This window comes from Euwallacea fornicatus, chromosome 15 (assembly GCF_040115645.1).
Source record: "Euwallacea fornicatus isolate EFF26 chromosome 15, ASM4011564v1, whole genome shotgun sequence".
Classification (NCBI taxonomy): Eukaryota; Metazoa; Arthropoda; class Insecta; order Coleoptera; family Curculionidae; genus Euwallacea; species Euwallacea fornicatus.
The window spans coordinates 3,822,678-3,849,474 of record NC_089555.1 but is presented as its reverse complement, the minus strand read 5'-3'; the positions used below and the strand labels follow the sequence as shown (position 1 = coordinate 3,849,474).

The window sequence follows — 26,797 nt, the reverse complement described above, 5'->3', positions numbered from 1 at the left end:
AAAGCGCTACGCGAGTTCGCTGTCATGTGGAATAAACTTTAGTTTTTATTGTTCCCCAAAGGAAAAAGTCCACGGGCGCAATATCCGGAGATCGGGGCGGCCAACGGATAAGAGAAGTATTTCGCCCGATCCAGCGATTGGGACGATTATCATTTAATCAATTTCTCACATTAACCGCATTATGAATGGGTCCCCCATGAAGTTGGAAATGTAAATTGTAGTAATAATTAAGAGGAAGCTCATCAAGTGCTTTTCTAAACTCATTTTTTAGAAATCTCAGGAAACGGGCGGCATTTAAACTTTAACGGACAAAATATGGCCCGTAATCTTTTGATTTACAACACTACTGAAGATGTTTAATCGTTTACATTCGTTTATCCAATTAGGGTTATGCTTACTGTACCAGGTCTACCGGTATGAAATGAGCGCTATTTTGTGAAAATAAAACACCAATTTAACAAGGAAAGAAAAAAAAATTCAAAACATTGACCATTGCTTTCTACACATTTTGACCACCTTTCTGGCAATTTATGGATACTACGCCAATAGAAATGTGCCTCTTTGGCATCAAACCAATTAGACACCCAATTTTTTACTTCTTCGTAGGAATCGAAGTGCTGCTCAGCCAATGCGTGTCCCATCGATGAAAACAGATGGTAGTCCGAAGGAGCCAAATCTGGTGAATACGGCGGATGGGGTAGTAACTCCCAGCCAAGTGTTTTGATGGTATACTGAACCGGTGTTGCTTTCTGTGCAGGTGCGTTGTTATGGAGCAAAATTACCTTCCCGTGTCTTCTGGCCCATTCTGATCGTTTTTCGATCAATGCATTGTTTAAATTAATCAATTGTTGTCGGTATCGAACAGTATTAACGGTTACACCAAGTTTTAAAAGCTCGTGATGCACCATACCTTTCTGATCCCACCAAACACACAGCGTTGTCTTCTTGCCGAATCGATTAAGTTTTGCAGTCGATGTTGATGGTTGTCCCGAATCAACCCATGATTTTTTCCGTTTAGGATTTTGAAAATTAATCCATTTTTCATCTCCAGTAACAATTCGATGCAAAACTGATTTTCTTTCGTGCCTTTGAAGCAAAATTTCACAAGTGTTTTTTCGGTTCTCCATCTGTCTTTCATTCAATTCATGCGGCACCCATTTTCCACACTTTTGGATCTTTCCCGTAGCTTTTAAACGATCAGAAATTGTTCGTTATGCAACATTCAACATTTCTGCCATTTGCTTTTGACTTACAGTGTCATTTTCATCCAATATTGATTGCAGTTCGGCGTCTTCAAACTCTTTTGGTGGTCTATCACGTTCTTCATTTTGTACATCGAAATTGTTATTTCTGAATCGTTGAAACCATCTTTTGCATGTTGCTTCTGATAAAGCATAATCACCATATGCCTCGACAAGCATTCGATGCGACTCTGCAGCACTTTTTTTCAAATGAAAGCAAAAAATGAATGCTCTCCGCAAATCATCATTTTGTGGTACAAAATTCGACATTTTTGCCACAATGAAATAATACATTGTTATTTGTTCAAAGACTTGATTTGTACTAAATATATTTATCAGTTTGCATAACAACCAAGCAAACAAAAAAAAGGTTTATTTACAACAAATGCCCTATATCGAGACATTTACATAGAAGTAATGTGTAATGTGTCTGTACCAATAGCAATATTATAAATATTTACAAAACCTCAAACTTACTCTGATAAAAATCAAATGTCATTTTCTACCAATAAATGGATTCCACAAAAGTCTTGGTACAGGTAAAACACTCGCTATTATCCGTAAAAAAAGAAAAAAATTAATACCAAGTGGAGTATCCCTTTTGTTTAAGGACTTCCACCAAACGATTTGGCATTGATCGGACCAACTTTCCCGTAACCTCATTGGACATTTGCGACCATTCTTCCAAGATAACCCTTTTTAAATCTTCCTTATTATGAATTATATGTTTTCTAATTCGTTTTTCCTAATGGTCCCATAAATGTTCAATTGGGTTAAGGTCGGGACTTTGTGGAGGTGTTTCTAGTAGATGCGGAGTATTGTATATCGACCACTGGCGTACCGTGTAAGACTTATGTTTAGGGTCGTTATCTTGCTGGAAGTAAAAATTTTCTGCCAACCCCAATTTTTCCGCACTTTGTTTCAAATTTGCCTTTAATATGTTCAGGTATACTTGTTGGTTCATGATCTCATCAATTGTTACTAAATTACCTACCCCAAAAAAATGACATGCAACCCCAGACCATTAGTCCACCTCCTCCATGCTTTACGGTTGGAATTGTATTTTTTGGATTAAAAGCTTCCCCTGGTTTTCTCCACACTTTTCTTCGTCCGTCTGGTCCAAAAAAATTAAATTTACTCTCGTCTGACCAAATAACTTTTTTTCAAAATTCGCTTTCGATCGCTTTGTAGTTTTCGGCAAATTCAACGCGCTTCTTCCTATTTACGGCACTTACATAAGGTCTTTTTCGCGCACTGCAGCCTTTATACCCTCTTTTATGAATCGTTCGGCGAACTGTTTCTTCATGAAGAACAGTTCCAAAATGTTCCCTTAGTTCAGAAGCCAACATCGACGAGCTTTTCTTCGGGTCCTTCTTGATTTCATTAAGAATGTATCTTGTTATTAATTCTATTGTGATATTTGAAACGAATCACAATTTTTTGAATAGTAGAGTGACTCCTTTTTACAATTTTTGAAATTTCACTGTAAGATTTTCCTTCTTTGTCTAAACGAATAACAATTTTTCATTCACCCTGACTGAGCTCGGTTCTGCCCATATTTTTAACTTTTAACGACTATAACATAAATGATGCTGACTATTTGTCGTATTTCTGCAAAGAAATAAACAAATGCATTGTTATTTTTTTAATAAAAATTCAAATATTTCACCTGCACCAAGACTTTTGTGGAATCCATTTATTGTTAGAAAATGACATTTGATTTTTATCAGAATAAGTTTGAGTTTTTCTAAATATTTATAATATTGCTATTGGTACAGACACATTACATATTACTTCTATGTAAATAAATTGAAGTTTTGATTTCACATATGGAAAATATTTGGACTTTTTAATGCAGTAAACTGCTGTACCATGACTTTTGTGGGTGAGTGTATATCCTGACGCTCACTTCATACCGGTATACCTGGTATTTTACTATTTTGTCAAAACACTGCATTGTTTGTTGTAAACGTAGCGTCATTCAAGAATAAGATGTTTTTTTTAACGGGTTAGGATCTTCTTAGCTTATACCCTGAAGCTTTAATCATAATTAAATTTGTAGATATTGACCTTCAGCTTCAAGGCTATGAAGAAATTTGGGATAAAACGTTTCTTACCATTTTTTTAAACATTCTCAGATGTGGGTTCTAGTAACATTTAAATCCCAAATAGCATTATTGAAACTTGAATATGGATTGGCATTAGAACTATATGTAAAACATTAAATAATTCCTTTCCTTAAAGATAATATATAGTGTGGACATTAGGTATTGATTAAATTCATTTTCTCGGACTGGACTTAAAAAAATGTTTGTATACGTCGACTTTAGTTTTAAATTCTACGTATTTTGATTGGTTAATGGAATTTTGGTTGGATAATATTAGCTTCAACGTGATCGTTATTCCAGATATGACGTCAATTTTAATTTTTTTTAATAGTGCCTCTTGTTTTTGTTAATTTTATGAGAAAAGGCGCAGTTTTTACGTACAGGACATAAACTTTTACTAGGTCACATAACACATTTTTTGACAAATTCTCAAAAACATATATTTTTTACGGTACCCAACGATAAGAGATAAGTATCCACCAAACGGTTCGGACTAGTGTTGTGTTTTTCCGCATATTTTCCGCATTTATTCCGCAGGTCTGTTTATTTATTCCCACAGAACAGGTATTTTTATTCGTTAAATACAAAACATACTAATAATGTTTTAATGCTCATATTTGCCAATTTTGGTTTGACTTCGTGAAGATTTAATTTTAAATAAAAGTTGTATTACAATGCATTTATTCATAGTACGAAGAATTCAATTTTTCATGATGATTGGCTATAGCGATAGGATGTAAATACAACAAAAGGTTTGTGTTTAGATAACACCAAATATCAGAATAGAAAATATGTTTTTGCGAGTTCATCAAAAAATTTGTTATACAGGGTGTCCCAGAATAAGGGGTTCAACGATTAACCACATATTATTTGGTCAAAAATATATCGATTCATGGTGATATATACGAAATTGTCTCCTTCTGGAGATACGGCCCGTCAAAGTTTCACTTTTTTTTAAATTTTGTAAATTTTGTAAATAAGGGTATATGGATTGTAACGAAATTTGGTGCAGAGTTTTTCTGCTTCTCGGGACACATTCGACGGGGCTTGTTATGATAAAACCACCAGGGGTAGTGGTCAATTGCTACAAGGTCTAATGTTAAATACACCAGAACTTTTTTATTCGTTCATACAGATGGTTGTTTTTTTTTTAATGAAATTCCCGGTCTGTTACGCAACTTTTTTTATCTCTTATATAATTTTGATTTGGAGCCTCTATTAGATGAAAAAAAATTAAAATTGTTGATAACATTGTGACCACCTCGTTCTCGAATACAAAGATTCACGCGTCGAAGAAAATTAAATTTTAATCTTCCCAACATCATCGGATCATTGCGCATTCCTTTAGCTGCTTGCAAAATTCTATTTCTTAGGTGGTTTTCATTTTGAATAGGAACAGCATATACACGAAATTTTAGCGTACTCCAAATGGAAAAGTCGCAGGGAGTTAGATCTGGAGGTTTAGGTGGCCATCAAAGAGGGACATCATTTTCTCCATTAATTTTTTTGAGTTTAATAGAGGCTCCAAATCAAAATTCTATAAGAGATTAAAAAAAAGTTTCATAACAGACCGGGAATTTAATTTAAAAAAATCAACCATCTATATAAACGAATAAAAAAGTTCCGGTGTATTTAACATTCTACCTTGTAGCAATTGACCACTACCCCTGGTGGTTTTATCATAACAAGTCCCGTCGAATGTGCCCCGAGAAGCAGAAAGATTATATACCAAATTTCGTAGCAATTCATCTAGTCGTTTTCAACTTATCTGCAAAACTTAAAAAAGAAGTGAAACTTTAAGTGCTTGTATCTCCAGAACGAGAAAATTTTGTATATGAGTATATCACCATGAATCGATATATTTTTGACCAAGGAATATGTAGTTAAGCGTTGACCCTCTTATTCTGGGACACCCTGTATACCATAATAAAAAAGATTATGCTCTGTACGTAAAAAAGTGCCCACGTCCACGTAAAATAATCAAAAACAAGGATTATCATTAAAAAATTTAACGCTGACATCATATCTGAAATATTGGTGACGTCACAGTTCTAATTATCCTACCAAAGAATGTAGAATTTTAAACTAAACTCGACGTATCCAAGCATTTTTTATTATTTTAATTTCACTCCGAGAAAATTAATTTATTCCGTACTTTATGTACACATTGTATAAACATTTGGAAGGTATGAAATATGTCCATAAAACGGAGTATGTCCCCTCGGCGGCAGCTGGATCACAGAACCTGGAAGTATGGTAGCTACGTAAGTCGAGTGTATCCAAAATTTTCTACGTATCCACAAGGTTATAGTTTTTTGGTAGTTTGTTATCCATGTGGAAGGTCTGGGAAAAACTGGGCAGTTGGTGGTCAACAGCATTTGTTCAGCACCATTAGGTCCTTGAATTTTTCCGCTTTCACTGGTATGAGATATAAGACAATAATAATTTCATTAACTTGTAAAATTTAAAAACATCTCTTCTATGGGCACTCTAGTGCAACTTTTCCGGCAGAAAAAATTTATTTCGTAATAAAGTTGCCTCCTTCCGAATTTATCAGTTAATAATGAATTTATCTCATTAACAATTGTATGTACTTCTATATAGTATAAATCGACTGTGGATATCCGGATAAAACACTTTTTCTGTTTTCTGTATAGAAAAGGAATACTTTTTCAATAGAGAACCGTGATGGTTTTTTGTGCGAAGCTTTTATCAACTCGTACCAATCATCTGGAATTTCAATTTTTCCATTTAAATTAATACTATCCATATTTTGGTTACATTCCAAGTAGGAGAGACCTCTTTCTGAGAAAATTGTTTGTATATTGCTTAAGCGCTTCATTTCATACGCCACGTAGGGCATACATTGAAATATGATAAAATGTTTGTTTTACCTATCGGCGCCATCGTAGAAAATGTGTAAATGTTTGATCTCGTTCGACATAAAATTGTACAGGGTGTTCAAATAATGGAGAAGGTTGGCTATATCTGGCAAACTACTTATTGTGGAGTCTTAGGGAAAAAAAAGTATTAAAATTAAATTGGCCCTGAGAAATCGTTGGAAAATGTTTTTGAGGTCGTAAGTATTAAGGGCATGTTTATACATGACTAACCAATAAAATGCGATTTTTAATATAATTTATCCAAAAAATGTTCATTTGAAATTTAAAATATCAGTTTTTGAGATAGTTTGCCACAACTTTTGTAGAATTGTTTTTTTTTAAACTTAAGGATGAGGGATACTTTAATTTCAGTGCAAAAAATGCAGTTTTCTTCACATTAGATAAACACAAAACTATATTGTAATACCTTGTTAAAAAGGTCTTTTTGCAGGCTATGACTCGGCGATTATGTTACTTTATGTTAGTCCGACACAAAACCCGCTAGGTGGAGCTATTTGAAAACAGAGGTAATTTTCTAAGTTATTTCGGAAAACTTAAATGGAAAGGAATGATTTTTGTTACACCATTCGAAAAAACATCAATTTCTGCTGATTATAGTGAAAACCTGTTGCAAATGTCTTTACATGGTAGTAAATTGTAATAATTTGGAAAAATGGCTTTCTTACGCATGAAATAAACTGGCTTCGTTCGAGAATCAAGTATAATATATATATCTTCGTCGACATTACTTTGAAACAAATGAATAAGCATTTTAAATAACGTAATTTTTATCGATAAAATAATTTTCATGGTGTTTATGTTTATTTTCGTGGCCGGTGAAATCGCCAGATCTTACGTATTTGGATTTTTGTTTATTGGATAGATTAAAATACCAAATTTTTCGAAGTAGACAAAGTAAATAGAGCAGTACAAAAGAACACGTGAAAAATAGAATCCCAATTGCTATGGCATCAATTACTTTAGGAGTCATTCCAAATTGTAGTTTTTTTTACACAAGAGTGTCATCGATTGTATATCGAATATGATGGGAAACAGTTTGAGCATCTTAAAAATAACTAATTGTTTTTTTATTTTAATATTCTTCTTTAAATTTCAGTTGTTCTTTGACGTTATTATTATTAATTTAAACAGTATTTAAATAACAACTTAGTTAATTCGTAAACGAAACTGGTTTATTTCATACGTAAGAAAGTCCTTTTTTCCAATTGCTATAATTTACTACAACGAAACAATGTTGGCACCGGGTTTTGATTATACTAAGCAAAGTTTGACGTTCTTCTGAATGAATGATGTAAAAAATTATAACTTTCCAATTAAGTTTTTCGAAATAACTTGAAAATAACAATGGTTTTCAAGTGGCGCCGCCTAGCAGCTTTTGAGTCAGTCTAATAAGAAGTGACATCATTGCCACGTCATAGCCTGCAAAGAGACCTTTCTAAGGAGTTACTACGGTACAGTTTTATATTTAGCTATTGTTGAAAAAACTGCATTTTTTGAACTGACATTAAAAACTTCCCTCACCCTTTAGCTTCAAAATTACAAAAAAACTGTTCCAAAAAAGTTGTGGCAAATTGCCTCAAAAATTTATATTTTACATTTCCAATATACATTTTCCGGATAAATTTGATTAATAAATGGCATTTTGTTGATTAATCATTTAAAAATGCCCTCTCGCGGTATAGTTACGAAATTGAAAACATTTTCCGGCGATTTCTCATGACCGATTTAGTCATAATATTTTTTTTCTCAAAACTTCACAACAAGTAGTTTCCTAGATATAGCCGACGACCTCCCTTATTTAAACAGGTTGTACACACAGTACCAGGGTTTAGGGTACTTCACCATGATTAAATTCACCCATATGTCGTAGGTAAATGACAATTCATTCTTGAGACATAAGGCGTTTTCCTTTCCTTTTCTCAATGACTTTATAGTCACAACTTTTGGCCCATTCGTTCGAACTAATTCAAATTTTGTGGGTAGTCACATGTTAACAAACACTACAAAATACCATTGACAGACTGTAAATTGCAGGTGCGGACTAGGAAATAGACTTTTTAGAAATTTTAAGAATTTGAACACTCCGTATATTATTTTCTTTAAAACCATATGGAGCCTTCAATAAAGCATTGAAATCTGCCTTTACCACATCAGTTTCATAATTCTCACATGTATCATTTTGTCTCAATGACAAGACATTTAAAAAAAATATAAATATTTAATAATTATTCACAATAAACGCCATATTTGTGTTATAATAATGAAAAATTAAATTAGATAAAAAAAATTACCACAAAATAAAAAAATACATTTACAAGAGGTCTCCAGACGATTGTCGTTTGGTGGTGTGCATTTTCATGCTCTCGGTGAACGTTGCCTTATCGTCTTTTATTATTATTTTATATTATTTTTAATTGTCGCACAGCAGTCATTTATTATTTGAAGGAGCTCTCCTTCTGTGTTTATCTCTTGTTTATAAATCTCAGATTTTAAATGCTCCCAGAGGTAATAGTCCAATGGATTAAAATCTAGCAATCTCATCGATTCATTCTCGAGATAGAGTTTACTACTCAAGTAGGCTTTTTCTTGTTGCTAGGTAATGTCAGATCTATGACGACCTTATTAATAATTTTATTTTGTGAAAGTTTTTTTTTTATTTATTTTTTTTTATTCTAAGTACAATTCCTTTGACAGTCAAATATATTGCGGGACATAAAAAATAGAACATGCTAAAAAAAATACTCATATATATCAAAACATTGAACAAATTTAATTGTTAAAAACTAAAAAAAATGAATAATTTCTCGGTCCTCCGCGGTGTCTTATATATCCCTGTACACGCCTAGGCATGCATGTAATGAGGTGCTTAATGTCCTCTTGGGAGATCTCAATCCAGATTAATTGGACAGCATGACATAGCGCCGTTAGGGTTTGTAGGGGATGGAGTAAATTATGCAATCTTCTACCTGCAATATCCCATAGATGTTTAATCGGTGAGAGGTCTGGAGATCGAAGTGGCCAAGGTAGTAAATTAATTGAATTTTTTTGAAAGAAGTCCATAGTCACTCTTGCTACATGTGGTCGTGCATTGTCTTGCTGGAAAACTAGGTTAACAAGAGTTTCCAGATAAGGCACGAGATGAGGTTCCAGGACTTCTTGGATATATCTTTGCGCTGTTATGTTGCATCTAATGTAAAGTAAGGGTGATCTGCTATCATACACAATAGCACCCTAAACCGTTACTCCAACAGTTTGATGGACATGCCTCTGTATTGTAAACTGAGGAGCCCGTCTTTCACCCCGTTTTCTTTTAACTCTTGCCCGACCATCATGCATACCCAAACAGAATCTGGATTTGTCATTAAACACGACATTATCCAATTCCAGATTCCAATGTGTCCGTTCTCTGCACCACTGCAGTCGATTTTGACGATGATTTAAGGCGAAGGGTAACACAAGATGGGGACGGTAGGAAATCAGTCCGAAATTTCTAATCTGGCGATAAAGGGTTCGAATTCCAATGGGTCTTCTACACTCCGCAAACCACTGATTCGCCAGTGTCTTCAACGAGGGGAAACTATCTCTTAGGGCCATAATTCAAAAGCGGCGATCTTGGCGTTCTGTAGTCCGTTGAAACCGTCCAGGACCTCGTCTTCTGTCTGTTTTCTCTTCTTAAAACTATGTCTAATCACACCTCAGTGTTTACACTACGGTTTAATCCAGAAGCAATTTCTTTAAATGAACGACCAACCTCTCGTAGACCCACTCTCCAACCTCCCTCAAATTCGTTCAATTGATGGAAATATCATTGCATTTTGCGTCTAGCCATATTTGATAAATCTAAATGCACTTTCTAAGTACATTATACACCAATAATTGATATTTTGGAGTGATATTGTTGATATTTTATTGCAACTTTTATAGTTAAAAAAAACTTCAAATTTCTGATAACTCCTAAATACATATCAACAAATATATCTGAAAATTTTATCCTTTTTTGTGTTCCCATATACAAATGTGCATATCAAAAATTGTTTTTACAATTTACATTTTTACAGGGTGTTCTCTTTTTTATGTCACGCAATATACTTTATCGTGTAATAATGCCTGATTTATTTATAATTGAAGAATATGCCGACGTAACTTTTCTGTGTGGTTTTTGCAATAGTCATGAAAGAGCAGCAGTTCCTGAATATGAAAGACGTTTTCCCAATCGTAGGTTGCTCGACCATCAACCTTTTGGAAACATATTTAGCAACCTACGAGGATACGAGTGTTTTCCCACAGCTAAAAATAATTAACATACTAACCATAATGATGAGGTTCAGTTAAATGGAAACTTAATTGATATGGCAGAAAACCATATAGTCATACACTTGGTGTAATTCATGAAAGGACTTGGCGTGCTTTAAATAGGTCAGGTTTACATCCATTTAACGAACAGCAAGCCCTCATTTCTGAACTTGTGGAAGAACTAAATCGAGTAACATTCAGTCGGTGGATTGTACAAAATCAGAAAATTCATTACAGAATTTTCTTTACTAATGAAGTTTTATTTACCAGGGACGGCATCGGCAACTTGAGAAATGTTCACATGTGGGCTTTGCACAGTCTACACGCAGCAAGGCAAATGAATTCCTAATACAAGTTTGGTGTAGACTGATAAACAATCACAACAACAGAACTACATTTTTTCTCTGGAATCCTGACTAGCGATTTATATGGACTTTATTCAAAGTACAGTAGCTCCTCTTCTCGAAAATATTAATGTCCGAGGTATGTCGCTCCTACATTAGGGTGTGCCACTTTCTTTTACACGAGCGATTGCAGAATTTTTCAATGCTCGTTGCGAAAACCGATGAATTGAACGTTGTGGTCCGCATAAATGACCTGCTAGATCATCAGATTTTAATCCATTGGATTGTTACTTCTGGCGGCATTTAAACTCTGAGATTTATAAACGAGAGATAAAAACAAGAGAGGAGCCCTTTACAAGAATAAACGACTGCTGTGCGACAATTAAAATCAATTCTGACACTGTACGAAAGGCAAAAAGTCAAGTTTCGCTGCGATCAAGAAAACGCATACAAGTAAATGGCAGTCATTTTGAGCACCTCTTGTCTCTGCTTTTTTTGTGTTATTGTATTGCAATTGTTAAGGGTGTTCCTTCGATAAATAAAACACGACAAAGACAATTTGTTTTATGTAAAAATGGACTGTATTAACTATGCACTTATCTCAAAAGAATGTAAGAATCTTGGTCTAAGTAACGAAGAATAGGGAGAATGCTTATTGGGCGGGTTACACGATATGATGCGGATCACATCCCGTCACCGACGTAGCTTTCACCCGACCAGACCACAGGAAGAGCAGAAAAAAGAGAGCGAAAATTGCTCCGATTATCCCTTAAGTACTAACCCCGAAGAATTCCAACCAGGGGCGCACCACCACCAAGAACCATTATAAGCTATGGCTACAACGAATCCCATAACTCGTGGCCATCTGGGGAATATCTATACTAATCGCTTTTCTGGGAATATTGCGGGTCCAACAAATTGACCATCAAAGCAATAGTCCCTATAGAGAAAGCTTCTTCGACTAGTAGCACATTCCCCAACCAAAGCGTATCCTTAGCTTTGGCCTGATGGGCCATGTGGTCTGGCACCCAGATGGTATTATCCGAATAAGTATCGCAGTACATAGGCGTAACTTAAGGGAGTAAATGACAGTATACAATAAACCTAACATTAACAACAATAAAAAAAATAAATAGAAACAAAAACAACCAATAACTTAGAGTCCCTAACAGCAATTGTTGTTAGATATTTTAATTTTTCGTTATTACAATACAAAGTTAGTGTTTATTTCTGACAATGACTGAATATTAAAATAAAAAAAACATTTTTTATTATTGATAAAAAATGATACATGTGAGAATTATGAAACTAATGTAGTAAAGACAGCATTTAATGCTTTATTGAAGGCTCCATATGGTTTCAAGGAAAATAATATACAGGGGATTCAAAATCATGCAAATTTCTAAATTCGCTATTTTCTAGCCCGGACCTGCCATTTTTAAATTCTGATAATGGTATCTTGTGGTGTGCGTTAACACGTGGCTATCCACAAAATGTAGGTTAGTTATAACGAGTATGTTAAAATTTATGCCTATAAAGTCATTGAATAAAAAAGCGACAAAAGCCCGGTATGTCAATAGTGAATACCTACGATATATGGATAAATTTGAATCATGGAAAAAGATGGTACTCTAACCCTTGGTAGCGTATGTACAGTTAATTTTGAAACAACCTGTATATCCGAAACTATCAACTTTCGGATAGGGCATTTGTTCACCAATCATCACCATTTAATGTGTAATATCTCAAGCTTTCGGTTGTTCCATTTATAATGATTTATGCTGTAGAGTTATTTTAGTGGCAATAACGGAAATTATTATTATTATTGTACTTTCAATCGCTTCATGTACTTTGGTCCAATCATAAATAATTATATATCTCGTATATATTGAAATTTCAGGCGAGTTCTCAACGTCTTACATCAGGGTTCACCAAACCATGGTCCACGGGACAAGTTCGGCCCTTGATACTTGTGGGTAAGAATAATTTACAAATATTCTCTATATGAAATATTAATGCCACATAAAAGCACATGGGAAATTTTACTAAGTCGCTATTAAGGCTATAAGTATCGATACAGTGAAACAGTTAACACGCTTTGTTAACGATACATACACAGATGTGTATGTGCCAGCGTGTTTTATACAGGGTGAGTCGGGAGCATCACGCCTAACTTCAGTAGCGTATTGTACATGAAAAATAAATGTAAAACATTCAAATGTTGTAGTCAGATTTTTTTACACAATTCAGACAAGATAGTAAACATTCAAATCTTCATATATGGAAATTTGGTAAACAATAATCGACAAATTTTAAAATAATTTCAAAATTACTAAAATTCCATAACTTCTGTGCAACAGTTTATTTAAAAATATTATCAAAGAAGAGAAAGGTGATAAATGAACGTCAAGTTTTTAATGGGCATTGGACAATGAAATACTTTTTCATGCAGTGTAAAGACAGGAGTTTCTGCCTTGTTTACAACGCAACTGTGGCAATTTTGAAAGAAAATTTTAATTTCCATTTTGAAGAGACGTTGACGTTGATGAGATATTGAAGAGACCCACGACGGGGTGAAAACATGAGAGAAGCTCGAAGGAGAATAGCGAGAGAAAAGTGTGAACATCTCAAGAATATTTTGTGTAGCCGAGAAAAATTAAAAAAGAAAAAATGTTGAAAAAAAATTCGAACCAAAATGAAGTCGTGGTTAAAGTCAGTTACGGTATCGTAACACTCATTGCTGAAGAAGGTAGACTGCTTAAAGATGACGAATTTCTTCAAATGTGCGTACTAGAAATAGCAGAAGTATTAGGTCTACCGGACAGTCCTATCCGATAATTTCGTTTCAAGTTTAAACATGTATGCGTATACTTTTTTGAGCCATTTATGGCCGTGTTTCTTCATAACTGCATGTATATACATGTTTCATTCGAAATAAACTACAGTAAAGATATCTCATATCATTATTAAACTAGACGCGATCGTGAAAACATGGGTACTAATAAAGTTCATTTGAGGCGCTGTATGTTGCATAAAATCCAGCGGGGTAGAAATGCTACCGAAGCATGTCAAAATTTATGGAAAGTTTTTGGAGGAGATGCTGGTTCAGAAAGAACATGTAGGAGATGGTTCGAAAAATTTGAAGCAGGTGATTTCGGTCTCAGTGATAAGACACGTTCTGGGCGGCCATCTCTGATTGATGATGATATTCTAAAGACCATGATACATCAAGATCCTTTTCTAACAACATTGAAGATCGCGGAGAAACTTAACTCAGCTCAACGAACCACTTCTGGACCATATTCGGAAACTAGGATTGGTCTATAAATATTCCATATGGGTGCCTCATGAGTTAAGTGAAAAAAATTTGCATGACCGCATCGTCATATGCACATCTCTGCTCGCTCGGAACAAAAGTGAACCTTTCTTGGACCGTATGATTACTAGTGATGAAAAGTGGATTACGTATGAAAACATTGTAAGGAAAAGAGCGTATTGTAATCCCGGACAACTTACCCTCTTCACTCCTAAACCTGGATTGAGTCTTAAAAAGAGAATGTTGTGTATATGGTGAGACATCCAAGGACCAATCCATTACGAGCTTTTGAAACCGAACGAAAAGCTCGAATCGGAGATATACTGTTGGCAATGGATGAGTTAAAGAGAGCACTCCAGGAAAAGAGGCCGGTAATGTACAACAGGAAGCAAATCATATTGCACCACGACAATGCCAGACCACATGCAGCTTTGGCGACTCGCCAGAAAATCGCAGAGCTAAGCTGGGAAATTCTCTCGCATCCATACTCCCCAGACCTTGCACCCTCTGATTTTCACTTGTTCCTCTCTGTGCAAAATTTTTTGGCGGGAAAAAGTTCGAAAATGAAGAAGATGTCAAAACGGCTATTCTTGAGTTTTTCGTCTCCGAAGACAGGACATTCTTCAAAAATGGGATTTACAAATTGCCATTGCGCTGGCAAGAAGTCATAAACAATAATGGATATTATATCGCACAGTATACATTGTTAGATGGATGAAAAACTAGATAATTTCCTTCTTCTTCATAAACGGACAGAACTTTCCAGTAGTCCTAATATAATTTACGGTATATCAAGTTGACACTCGTACCTTTTGAAACTTTCTAATGTGTTATTAATTTCTATTAGTCAAATATATGTTAAAATTTTCTTTGTATATTCCGGAAAGAATGGTCAAAAAGGAAAAGTTCTCAAAAGAAAAAGTGCTTTAGGATATATTTCATGCGAAAAAATTAAATATCTTTATTTTTGGTAGTCAGACTTACAGTCACTCAAAAAAGTATCTGTACAGCCGAAAAAAAATTCTGTAAACCGTAACTTTTGACTGATTTTGTTCAAATTTTGTATAATGAAAATTCAAACCGAAACTCAATTTGTATAATTGAGCAACTTTTGAAAATTTTACTTTTAGAGTGTTTTTCAGCGTTTAAAAAAAACTCCGTTTTGAAAACTTTTTGTGCGGTGGAAATTTTTTAATGTGGCTTTAACATTCTTGTAGAGGGGATTTTTCCTCATAGATTCTGAAAATTTGATCAAAATCGAACAACAAATAAGGGAGTTGCAGCTTTTTAAAGTCTTCAAAAACGCCAAAGAGTGACGATTTTCGCGCAAAATGACGAAACTTTGACATTTTTGACGACTTTAAAAAGCTGCAACTCCCTTATTTGTTGTTCGATTTTGATCAAATTTTCAGGATATATGAAGAAAAATCCCCTCTACAAGAATGTTAAAACCACATTGAAAAATTTCCACCGCACAAGAAGTTTTCAAAACGGAGTTTTTTTTAAACACTGAAAAACACTCTAAAAGTTAAATTTTCAAAAGTTGCTCAATTACGCAAATTGAGTTTCGGTTTGAATTTTCATTATACAAAATTTGAACAAAATCAGTCAAAAGTTACGGTTTACAGAATTTTTTTTCGGCTGTACAGATACTTTTTTGAGTGACTGTAAATTCGTACACCACTAAAAACGAAAACAGATTTCAGCAATTTGAAATTAGTATTGGGTTGACAATCTCTTATTACCAATTGCATCTCCTAAACGGCGCGACATATATCACTAACTTTTAGCATACTCCTGTTGTAGTTTTCGCCCTCTCCTCCTGAAGAGCTAGTTTTAACCGGTCAATGTTGGAAATTTCATAATTCATAATTGCAACCTTAAAGTGATACCATAAACGGTTAATTACACTGAGGTCGGGGCTTCGTGGGGGTGATTTCCAAAATTTTGGGTCAGTCATACAGGGTGCCATTTTAAAAATATGCTCTGGCTATATCTCAGGAATGAGAAAAGATACGAAAAGTTCCTCGAAGCAGTTCCTATAATAGGTACGGAGAACCAAAATTATGTATCAACTAACCTACCCACGTTTGGCCTCTAACACACGGTCCCCCAACTTTGTATTTTTAAGTGGTAACTCCCACTTGTAATAGTTCATTTTGAAGCTCTTTAAAAATGCTTTACGATAGTATCGACTAACATCACATTTGCTCGAGCAGTTATCGAATTGTTAAATAATGAATATCTGATAACAAGCCTACCATCCTTGACCGTTCTTCGCGAGATATATACTGGAAAATCGAAATAAATCTCCAACAGAAAAGGCATTAAATATTAGAAAATTTTAAGGTGTACGAATTTCCATTTGATATACCTACTCTAGTTCAGTACAAACATTTGCGGCCGTAAGTTTATCTTCCACTGCAATTACTCGTCGAGTTGAGAATTTGAGATCGGATATCTGTTCTCATCTTAACGAAAAAGCGAGTGAATTTACTAGTTTTTCCCTGGCAATGGAAGGGAGCGGAGATACATGTAAGATACACTGCTCAGTTAGTAACATTTACACGCGGCATAAATTTTTAGTTTGAACTAACTGAAGAATTAGGAGATTAATGACCCTCGAGGATACTATAACTGAAAAAAGGCTATTTTTAAGGGTAACAGAAACAATGGAAGAATTAGAATTAAATTCATAAAAATATTGTACCGCACTCACTCATTGTGGTTGAACAGTGGCAACGTAGCAAAAGCTTCTCTGAGTCAAGAATTGAAACTAATAAATTTATGAGGGAAAAATTAAGGGTAGTTCCAGAACTTTCCCATATTCTCATATGGTTGCAGGATCTAGCATTTTCGGACCGACACAACTGAACATCTTAACTCTCTCAATGGAAATTTCTAACGAAGAGAAAAACTTGCATACGTACTTTTTTCCATAATGAATCCTTTCAAGTAACAGTTGTTCAAAACAATTTTTCTAATTTGAACTCTTGAAGAAATTTGCAGAAAATTATGCAAACAAAATTTACATTTGCTGTTCAAAGATGCATTGGAAAAATTGCATTGTTAGAGAAAACGAGCTACATATGCAATTTAAAGGTTTTTGTGAATATAAAAAAATGTCCACCTTGTTCCACGATCCATTTGAACTAGATACTTTTGAGGTTGAGGCGAATATACAATTACATTGATAGATTTGCGGTCCAACAACACTCTGAATCCTCTGTTGAAAAGTAAATTTCACTCAGTTTTATTCTTTAGTACGAAAAAATAATTATAGCAATATTAGAATTATTAATTTGTTTGAATCTTTGTTTCTGCAAATAAAGGCGAGCTATCGATCTTTAGGCCTTCCTGCCCTTGGTGGTATCTCATAAGTAGAGGGTCCGTCATGGGAATCGAGTGTTTTTGAAACAATCGTTGAAACGTTAGTTTTTGATATATCGTTTGTTTTTTATCATAACAGCACGGTCAGAAATATCGCATTTTATAATCATGCACTGAAAATTGCATCTGGCACATTTCCGAAGAGAGCGAAGTGGGCTTTTCTCTATCGCTTGCCTCAAGCTCTCAATGTTTTCTGGGGTGCGCACAGTACGTTGAGGGCCGGAAGGCTTTTTTTCATTATTGCAAATCCTGTTCATAAATTGTTAACGTAATATAAGATTGTGTCACGCGTGGGAACACAATCACTCCAATTAATATTGAATCTACGGCGAAACTCACATTGAACTGCAGTCGCAGATCCATCACTCCTTAGAAAACAATCATAAACGTATGTGGGATGTTCTATCGTCCTCCACGACTATATGGTGGCAACTAAAAGATGATAATAAAATACTATGAGCCAAAGAGTGAAATGCTCGTTGAAGCACAACCCTGCCGTTACAAACGGTAGAATACTACTCATTATAAAAATGCTTGCTTCCTGCGCCGCACCCTGTATATTTCTACCGTGCCGCTCTAAATTATACCCCTCCCCCACCTATTTACTTTTTAAGAAATTATTCTTTTAATTAAAAGTAACATTAAGTAGGACAAAAAATACTATCTTTTGAAGTTTTTTTATTTTTTAAAATGTTGCCTACATCACTGGGGGCGCAAAATTGTCCATTTTTTAAAATTGAAATTTAGGTCAATGGATACTTCAAATTAAAGGCTTTTGAAAACTACCCTTGATGGTGTATCGCGATTAAAATCTGTCGATCAGTTAAAGAAAAAAACAGCTATAATTTTGGTAAACATGCAATGCACCCTCAATTAAACGGTACGGAAACAACGAAAAAACGTGTTTGTTAAAAGAAAAATGGTTTATTTTCGATTTTGTGCTTACAAGGAGTTTTTGATCAACAAAAAAACGATAAAAAGATAAATAGAAATAACTAAAGACTGTTTGTGAACACAAAATTGAAAACAAATTGATTTCGTATCAACAAACAAGTTTTTTCATCATTTACGTACTATTTAACTGAGTATGTATTGCATTTTATCCAAATTTATACCAGTTTTTCTCGAAAATTAATCGTTAGATTTTAAAGTTGGATACATCATTGAATGTAGTTTTGAAAAACCTTCAATTTGAAGTGTCATTTGATTTACGTTTCAATTTAAAAAATCGACTATTTTGCACTACCGGTGACATAAGCAACATTTAACAAAACAAATATAAAAAAAATCTATTTTTCCCTATTTAATTTTTGTTTTGAATGTATTAAAAATAATAATTTGTTAACCAATTAAAGAGGAGGGAGGGAGGAAGGGAGGGAGGGAGGGAGGGAGGAAGGGAGGGAGGGAGGGAGGAAGGGAGGGAGGGGGGGGGGGGGGTAAAATTTAGAGCCGCACAGTATACAATAAAATGGATTGCTCAGTTTATTGCTGGAAACGTTCAAATAGGGTTGCGTTGTGGAATCGGAAGCGGGAATGTTTTGTAAGTCTGGTTATGCAGAGAGGATCCAGTACGATCCAGTTATGAGGGTTGTTTTTCCATTTTTCCCGTAATTGTTTCAGTCTTTCTGTTATCATTGTCATGGTTTGTGTTTGTAAAGCATTTGATTGGAAGAATTGCCTAGCGGGTAGTTTGGATGTCTAATATTTGTAATTAGTTTTAGTGCGAATAGCTCTGTAATTTGTATATAGTGTTTTGTCTTTTCCTTTGCGTATGTTTGCAGTATGAGTCTGTACTCTATTAGGGGTCTGGAGATCGATTTATGCAGTTTATTTTAGAATTGCACGGCATTATTTGAGCTCTGTATATATTATCTGGCACAAAATAAAGAAATAAGCATTCGTCCGATCTTGATCGGTTGCGGGGTTACAAAGTGTTTAATATGGAGAAAAAATTGAGTTTTTATTTTATTGTGATTTATCCACTGCAAATAGAGCTTTCAAATTTTGTATGCGTGTCAGGTAATAAGGTGCTGCTTAATACGAGTCTTTAAGAGTTTAACTACTATCGATGGTGGTGTATTTTATGAGGCATTGGTGCATAAAATCCTCTAAAAAAATCGTTCCCACGCCACTGGTGTATGTTAATATTTTTCTTAAGATCTTCATTCTATTACTTAAATTTGATCTTTCTTGATTTTTGGTCGAATTCCGTTTACTTCCTGATAAATAAATTATTTCATAAATTCAATCAAATTTGCAGATCCCACCATGTGTCTGAATTCCACAGCACTGTTTGAAGTACGTATTCTCCAGTACAAAATAAAGAAGAAAATTTATATAAGTATATGTCTCACTGTCACACGTCTGTATATGTTAATTCATTATCGAGACACTAGGGGGCATAAAGGTATTTATTGAACAATACAGCATGTCTAATATGAAAGATCAAGGACAGTGAAAACGATGAAAACGTCAAAACTCCATAACAATTAAATATCGCTTATTTGTCAATTCTGTCAAACTCTGTCAAATCCTGTCAATATTCAAAATGCTGTTTGTATAAGTTTCTCATTATTTCGATACCGTATCTTCGCAGAGAAGCAACACTACTTTTATATACTTCACTATAAATTAGAATCACTTCTGTTTGTGCAGCAAAAGTAAACGCGTTTGTGGTTTCATCTCCCATAACACACTGGCTTTCAAAAAAACCGCATCACCAAGAAGAACACATCGTACATGTTTGAAATTCTGGCATTACGTTGGGTCGGGTAATAGATAAAAACGATCAAAATATCAAAAGAAAATTATTGTGAATAAGTTAAAAAATTTAATAATAATTTAATAATGGGTGGTATCTCCTCTTAAATTAATACATTCCTGTAAGCGACGTGGCACGCTTAAAATTAAATTGTCAATATCTTCCTGTGGTATTGTATCCTAAGCAAGCTGCACCTGCTCGCGGAGTTCATCTATGGTCTCTGGAGGGCGAGCTAAACGTTGAAGTCTCCCACCCATTATATCTCATACATGCTCTATTGGGGACAAATCTGGAGACCGAGCTGGCCAAGGCAAAGTATCCAAATTTTCAGCTTCCAAATACCTCAAAGTATCGTTGGCTACATGTGGTCGCGCATTATCCTGTTGAAATGTGCTTCCAGGATGGTCGTGCATGTATGGTACAAGAAACGGTTCTAAGACACTATTAGTGTACTTCTGAGCATTTAATCTATCATAAATGAAAACAAGAGGAGACCGACTACCATACTGGATGACACCCCAATCCAGGACACCTGGTGTAAAACCAGAATGACGCCTTTCCAAAAAGTCCAAATTTAATCGCCCTCCTCCGCGTCTTCTCACACGTAACCGTCCATCAGATCGCCATAAACAAAATCGGCTCTCATCACTGAACACGATTCTTCTCCACTCATCCACCCATTGCACTCTCAGACGACACCACTCCAGTCGGGCCAATTTTAGTTTACACCGAAGGACCACTCTCAATTTTTTCTTTTTCAGACCGAGAGAAACTGGATTTAAGCACTTATGTTTGGTTGTTTTAATGCTTTATTGTGTCACTAGTAGTTCCATGCCATACAGGTTGTAGGAGACAGTACTTAGTTAATGGTTTAAAAATAACTAGCCATTGGTGGTTCCAAGAACAACTAGTTTTGTAGGGTTGCAAGAGGTAGTAATTGAGTCCGTCGAATCATGAACCCACACCCTGCTTGTATATGCACTGTTAACGATGATGGTACACTGAGCGATGCGCGGGTTGGTTGCAAATGATTCTTCTGAGAAAATACTGATGGGACTGAACCTTTCATTCTTTTTCTCATTCCCCCCTGTGGCCAGATCTCGGTCACCCCTGCAGGAGGGGGTTGAACCGTGGTCAAACAAAGTGGTTAGAAAATTCCATCGTCGGTCAGTCCAATTTATGTCCTTCCATTTATTTTAGAGACCATAAATTTGGGTTACATGGGAATCGGGAACCAGCTCTTTGTTAGTCTCTGATTGACGGTTACCATGTGTAGTTCTTGCAACCCCAGACGTTGGACCTTGGACAATGGCCCATGAAATTCCAGATACTTTGATTATCTAGTAGTAAACTGTACGCCACTACCCTTCGAATTTTAGGCCTTGATAATACCGCGAGAATTCTGGTTACCAGGGTATTAGCCCTTAAATTCCTTTATTGCAGAAATCCGGAATTCCCAGAAAAGTCTGAACTGTTTTCATACAATATGCTTTTACGAAGTTTTTCCTATATTTTGCATTAGAAAATTCGTACCTCAAATAGTGCCGTGCAATTCTGAAATTCCGTGTATATTTTAGTTGTCGTTTTTGTGGTAATACCTTTGTCTTTACACAGGGTCTCTTGTATTGATGGGTCAATCGGCTAACCGGACATTCCTTATGCCAAAATAATTAAACTTTTCTTAAGACATTTTTTTCTTTGGCGCTTTATACTCATTGAACAGAATGTTGAAATTAGTTGAAAAAATTACTTTTGTTAATAATTTGGGCGTTTCTTAACATATTTTAATAAAATTTTATAGTGATATATAATTCAATTAAGGGCACCTTTCTAGTGATTTTAAGCAAAACGATTTGAAGAAATAACGGGGAAAGTGGGGTGCTGTTTACACGTTTTCCTCCCAATTTTTTACGCACTTCAATGGTGCATTTTTTATATTCAAATTAGATGTTTCTTTATCTAGATTTCTTCATTCTTGCAAAATTTTGAGCGACAGCTTCTTTTAGAATTTTTTTAGCTTATTGCCTCCCTATACATGGGTTCAATTTTTTAATCTAAGTCGAGAACGCAGTTCCAAAAATCATATGATTGCCGTTTTAGTACTTGGTGCGCGTTGTATTTATTAATGTTTTGATTTTTCATTTAAAAAGCAGTCATTCTCGCGCCAATACCCGGATTGTTAAGGATATTTTGAAAAATTTGATCTTTCTGGTGTTGTTAATAAAGAAGAAAATTTTAATGAAAAAATATATAAGAAATGTGAGTCACATATTGAAGGGCATTAAGCAAAAATATGTCGTAAAATAAGCTTTAAATAAAAAATTTTACGAGAATGAAAAAAGAATAAACAACTAATTTGATTAATTAAATAAATGCATTATTAGCGCGCCCAAAAAAACGTGGGGAAAAACGTGAACACGACCCTCTACTTTTCCCATTATTTCTCCAACCAGAAGTTTCTTTTCCCAAAACACAGGAAATGTGCCCCTAATTGAACTCTATATCGCTGCAAAATTTCATTAAATTATCTTAAGAAACGCCCAAATTATAATCAAAAGTGATATTTTAAAACTAACTCCAGCACCCTGTATAATGAGTATAAAATATCAAAGAAAACTGTGTCGTAACGAAGTCTAATTGTGTTCGCATAAGGAATCTCCGCTTAGCAAATTAACTCACTAATACGACACACTCTGTACGTCAGCAATCGAAGATGTTTTACTTTTCTAGTGATTTTTGTTTTGATATTCCTTAGATGTTTTTTAAAATTTAGTTTGGAGTAAAATTGTTATTCTTAGATATTTGATGTTGCTTGTTGATTTTGCGAGGTGGCCATCGGCTATTATTGTAGGAGAGCCCGCTTTGATTTTGTGATTTTAAGGTAAAAGTTGGTTTTTAGTAGCTTTAGATATTAATTTCCATGTAACATTATTTTGTCTGTTAACTCCTGAAGGGTTTTTCCTAGCCTTGTCCGTCTTCTTGTCATGTACTACAAGTGCTGTGTCGTCGGCTTATTCTAACATACATGCAGTTTTGACTGGTTTTCGGTCGTCTTGTAAGCTGTATATGGTATGTCGTAACACATTAATATAACAAATAATGTAACGACAGTGAAAATGATTGTCCCTTGGGTAGCCCTTTTTTTGAGGAGAGGGGGTTAAAGAGGAAAGACAAGATGCTGTCGATTCTTACTGCTAGTCACCTGTTTTCAAGTAGATTTTTGATGATGTGAAACTGGTATTTGGGCATTTGCAGTTCGTGAAGAGTATATAGAAGACCTTTATGCACGACACTGTCGAAAGCCTTACTGATGTCTATGAATAGGCTTACCGATCTTCCGTTGCGTAAGTGCGTTGCCTGTACATCCTTCGTCAGTAACAAGAGAGGGTAGATAGTCAATGTTGTAGGTTTCAAACCAAATTGGTCATTCAGGATCTTTTCCTCTATCATTTTTTCAAATCGTCTTTTGATGGTGCTTTCATAAACTTTACTCAACACTGACGGTAATGTTGGCTTGTAGTTTTGTATGAGTGTGCTGTCCAGTCTACTTTTCAGTATGGGTATTATTATCCCTTTTTTTCCATGTCTTTGAGATTCTGTGAGTTATCATGCAGTGGTTGATATTGTTGAGTACAGTCTCATGTCTTCTTGATGTTACATTTTTAAGGAAAAAGATTTTTGTTTTGTCTTTCTCCTGTGTTGTTTTTCTAATAAAAGCTCATGCTTCGTAGTATTCATATTCTGTAGTTAGTTAATATCTGTCGGGTAAGTGGTCGGTAAATTAGTTTTCGTACCAGTGGTCCACCTGATTTGAGTTGTTTTTGTCAAATGTAGCATTGATTGATTTTCTGAAGACCCTCTGAAAGTGTTTGACAAAGGCGTCAGCTCGGTCGTTATCAGTGCGATGTTCTGTTCCTTTTTCGTTGATTATATCGTTGGGACTTGTTTTTTGGTATAGTGATGCCTTTTTTATTTTCCTCCAGTATGATTGACCCCTTTCTATGTCCTGGCATACCTCTGTCCACTGTTCTTGTCGGCATGGCCTGATCATCCTGATGTTCCTGTTGAGGTTATTTATTTCTCCATTGAAATCGTTATTTTGTGTGTCTGTATGTCTCTTTTAACTTTGATTAGGCTCAATATGAGTTTGGGTAAGGTATGTTGATAAAAAGCCTTTTTCAGTGTAGGTGAAAATGTATGCACTGCTACTGATAATTGTTGTCTGCCTTCTATGGAAACATCCTGCGTTTCTGCATGAATGCAAATTACTGGGAAAAACCGGGAAACATAAATATTATTCAATTTAAATCTTACATAGTTTTTTAGTTTTATATCGATTTTAATCATTTTTTTTGACAAATTGTAGTCGTGTTTACATTAATCATTACTGGATATTAATTTAGCCATAAGTTGTCGTTTTTTGTCATTATAGAGGGTGAAACCTAGAGGTGAATTTTGCTCTATATTTCTGATCATGCTGTGGACGAATTAAAAGACACTATGAGATATCTTTGTATGCAATTATAAAGCTTTATGCGTTGCCGTAATATTCCTTTTTCGATTCATAACCACACAACCATTTTGAGAGGAATAAATTTTTTTTTTGCAAAAAGTTGCTATTTACCAAAAAAATCAAACCATTTCAAACAAATAAACAATAAACAACACAAATTAATATTCAAGTTAAAGGTAAATAAACACTAATAGCGTGTATTTTCTCCTCATGCTCTAATGAAGGCTGCCATGCGGCGAGGCAAGTTTAGGACACAAATAACAACTATTTTTTGTGGAATATTTTCCTACTCTTCACGAAGAACTACTCGAAGAGCTGCAATGGTGTCCAGCTGTCCATCGTGAATACGTGTTACTAATACGTTCCGTACATGTTCAATTGGGCTTAGGCCAGGGCTGCGAGGAGGCCAATTTAACCTTTACAACTCCATGTCATCTAGGTAATCATTCAGGATTAATGTTTCTAGATTAAAATGTTATTTTTATTATTATGTATTTGTTTGACATTTTTGATTTATCGTTTTGAAATCGCATTTTTTTGTCAAAAAAAAAGAATGTTAGGGAAACATATAACTTCACAATTTTATGCAAATATGTCCCATATTGCTTTCACATTTCTTCTACAGGGTGTTCAGAAATCTAGATCAAGAAGCATCTCTTGGTGTCATATTGCACAACGATAAATTAATTACGCCTTTAGGTAAAATTGATATTTAATAATAATTAAAATGAAAACGCCTACAATTTATCAAAAAAAAAATATATATATGTCGGAGATTTATTAGTTCTTAAGTTTTAAATGTAAAATTTGAGTTAGCAATAAGGCTGAAGAGCAGGTTGACAGGTTTATCGTGGAGATAAAGCACTGTCGAACGAGGTCACCATTACCGACGCAATTAAGGGCCATGTGTGCAGTTTCGGTCCGTGGGAAAACTAGGACGAACAGGTACCATCCCTTAAGTCAAGAGGACCACGGGGGATGGGAACTGTGAAGAAGGCAGTAATTGAAAAGAAGGGAAAGGTTGCGGTCGAGTAGTGGTGAATTCGTTAGCCTTGCCTTACTATCAATTTACTTAATAAAACATCAAAATTATCAATGATGGAGAATATTCCTAACGTTTCCCCGACATCAGAAGTGGGATCGGACGCGCATCTAGTGATTTCTCAAGAACAGTGGCGTAGTTTATTAGACGCACAAAAAGAAAATACGTTGCAGTTAATCAACGCGATGAAAGCCGCGCAACCGGTGAAAAACAACGCGAATGTGACTCTACCTAAGTTTGACCCGGAAAAGTTTGGAGCCGAACCACTAGCCTGGTGTGCAGCAGTGGACATGTGTATGGGAGAAAATCCATTGGAGGGAAGTAATCTGATAATTACACTTAGTAAAGCCCTGGAAGGAAGTGCGTCTCAATGGCTCCCTGAAATTTGTTTTTCGGGCATCACTTGGTCACAATTTAAGGACCTATTCATTGAACGTTTTGAAGGCGCTGAAACACCGGCTGCCAAGTTGACAGCTATCCTGAATAGTAAACCGAAAGAAGGAGAATGTCTATCGATATATGGAACACGCTTGATGAATTCGTTAATGACTAGATGGAAATCCATGACGACCGAAGAAATCGCAATAGCCACAGTGCTGACCCATATGGCAAAGTTTGATGGACGATTGCAACGTACACTATTTACTACAAAAATTACGACGAGAACACAGTTGCAACAAGAACTGAAAGCCCTTTCGTATGGAAAACGGAAAATACCCGAACTATCGACGGAGATAGATTCAAAAAAACCCAAAGTAATAAGCGTCAGGTGCCATCGTTGTGGAAAACTTGGCCACAAAATCGCCGACTGCCGTTTCAAAAGGCAAGAAAGAAATGGTTCGGATACAAGGATATCAACAAATTTCAATCACAAAGACTCAGTGAC

The 26,797-nt window shown here is 35.1% G+C and overlaps 1 protein-coding gene across 3 annotated transcripts in view; it reads left to right on the top strand.

Annotated features, from left to right (window-relative positions):
- LOC136343808 (cholecystokinin receptor-like) overlaps positions 1–26,797 on the top strand; it is a 414,493-nt gene that overhangs the window by 62,491 nt on the left and 325,205 nt on the right. The window contains exons 1-2 of one of the 3 annotated variants that reach the window (XM_066290783.1): positions 726–757; positions 12,790–12,865. The exons of 1 other annotated variant lie outside the window; for it this stretch is intronic. The gene's annotated coding sequence lies outside the window, so the exon portion shown is untranslated. Of the gene's footprint in view, positions 1–725; positions 758–12,789; positions 12,866–26,797 lie in introns of those variants that run through there. One more of the 3 variants, XM_066290782.1, reaches the window with a different exon arrangement.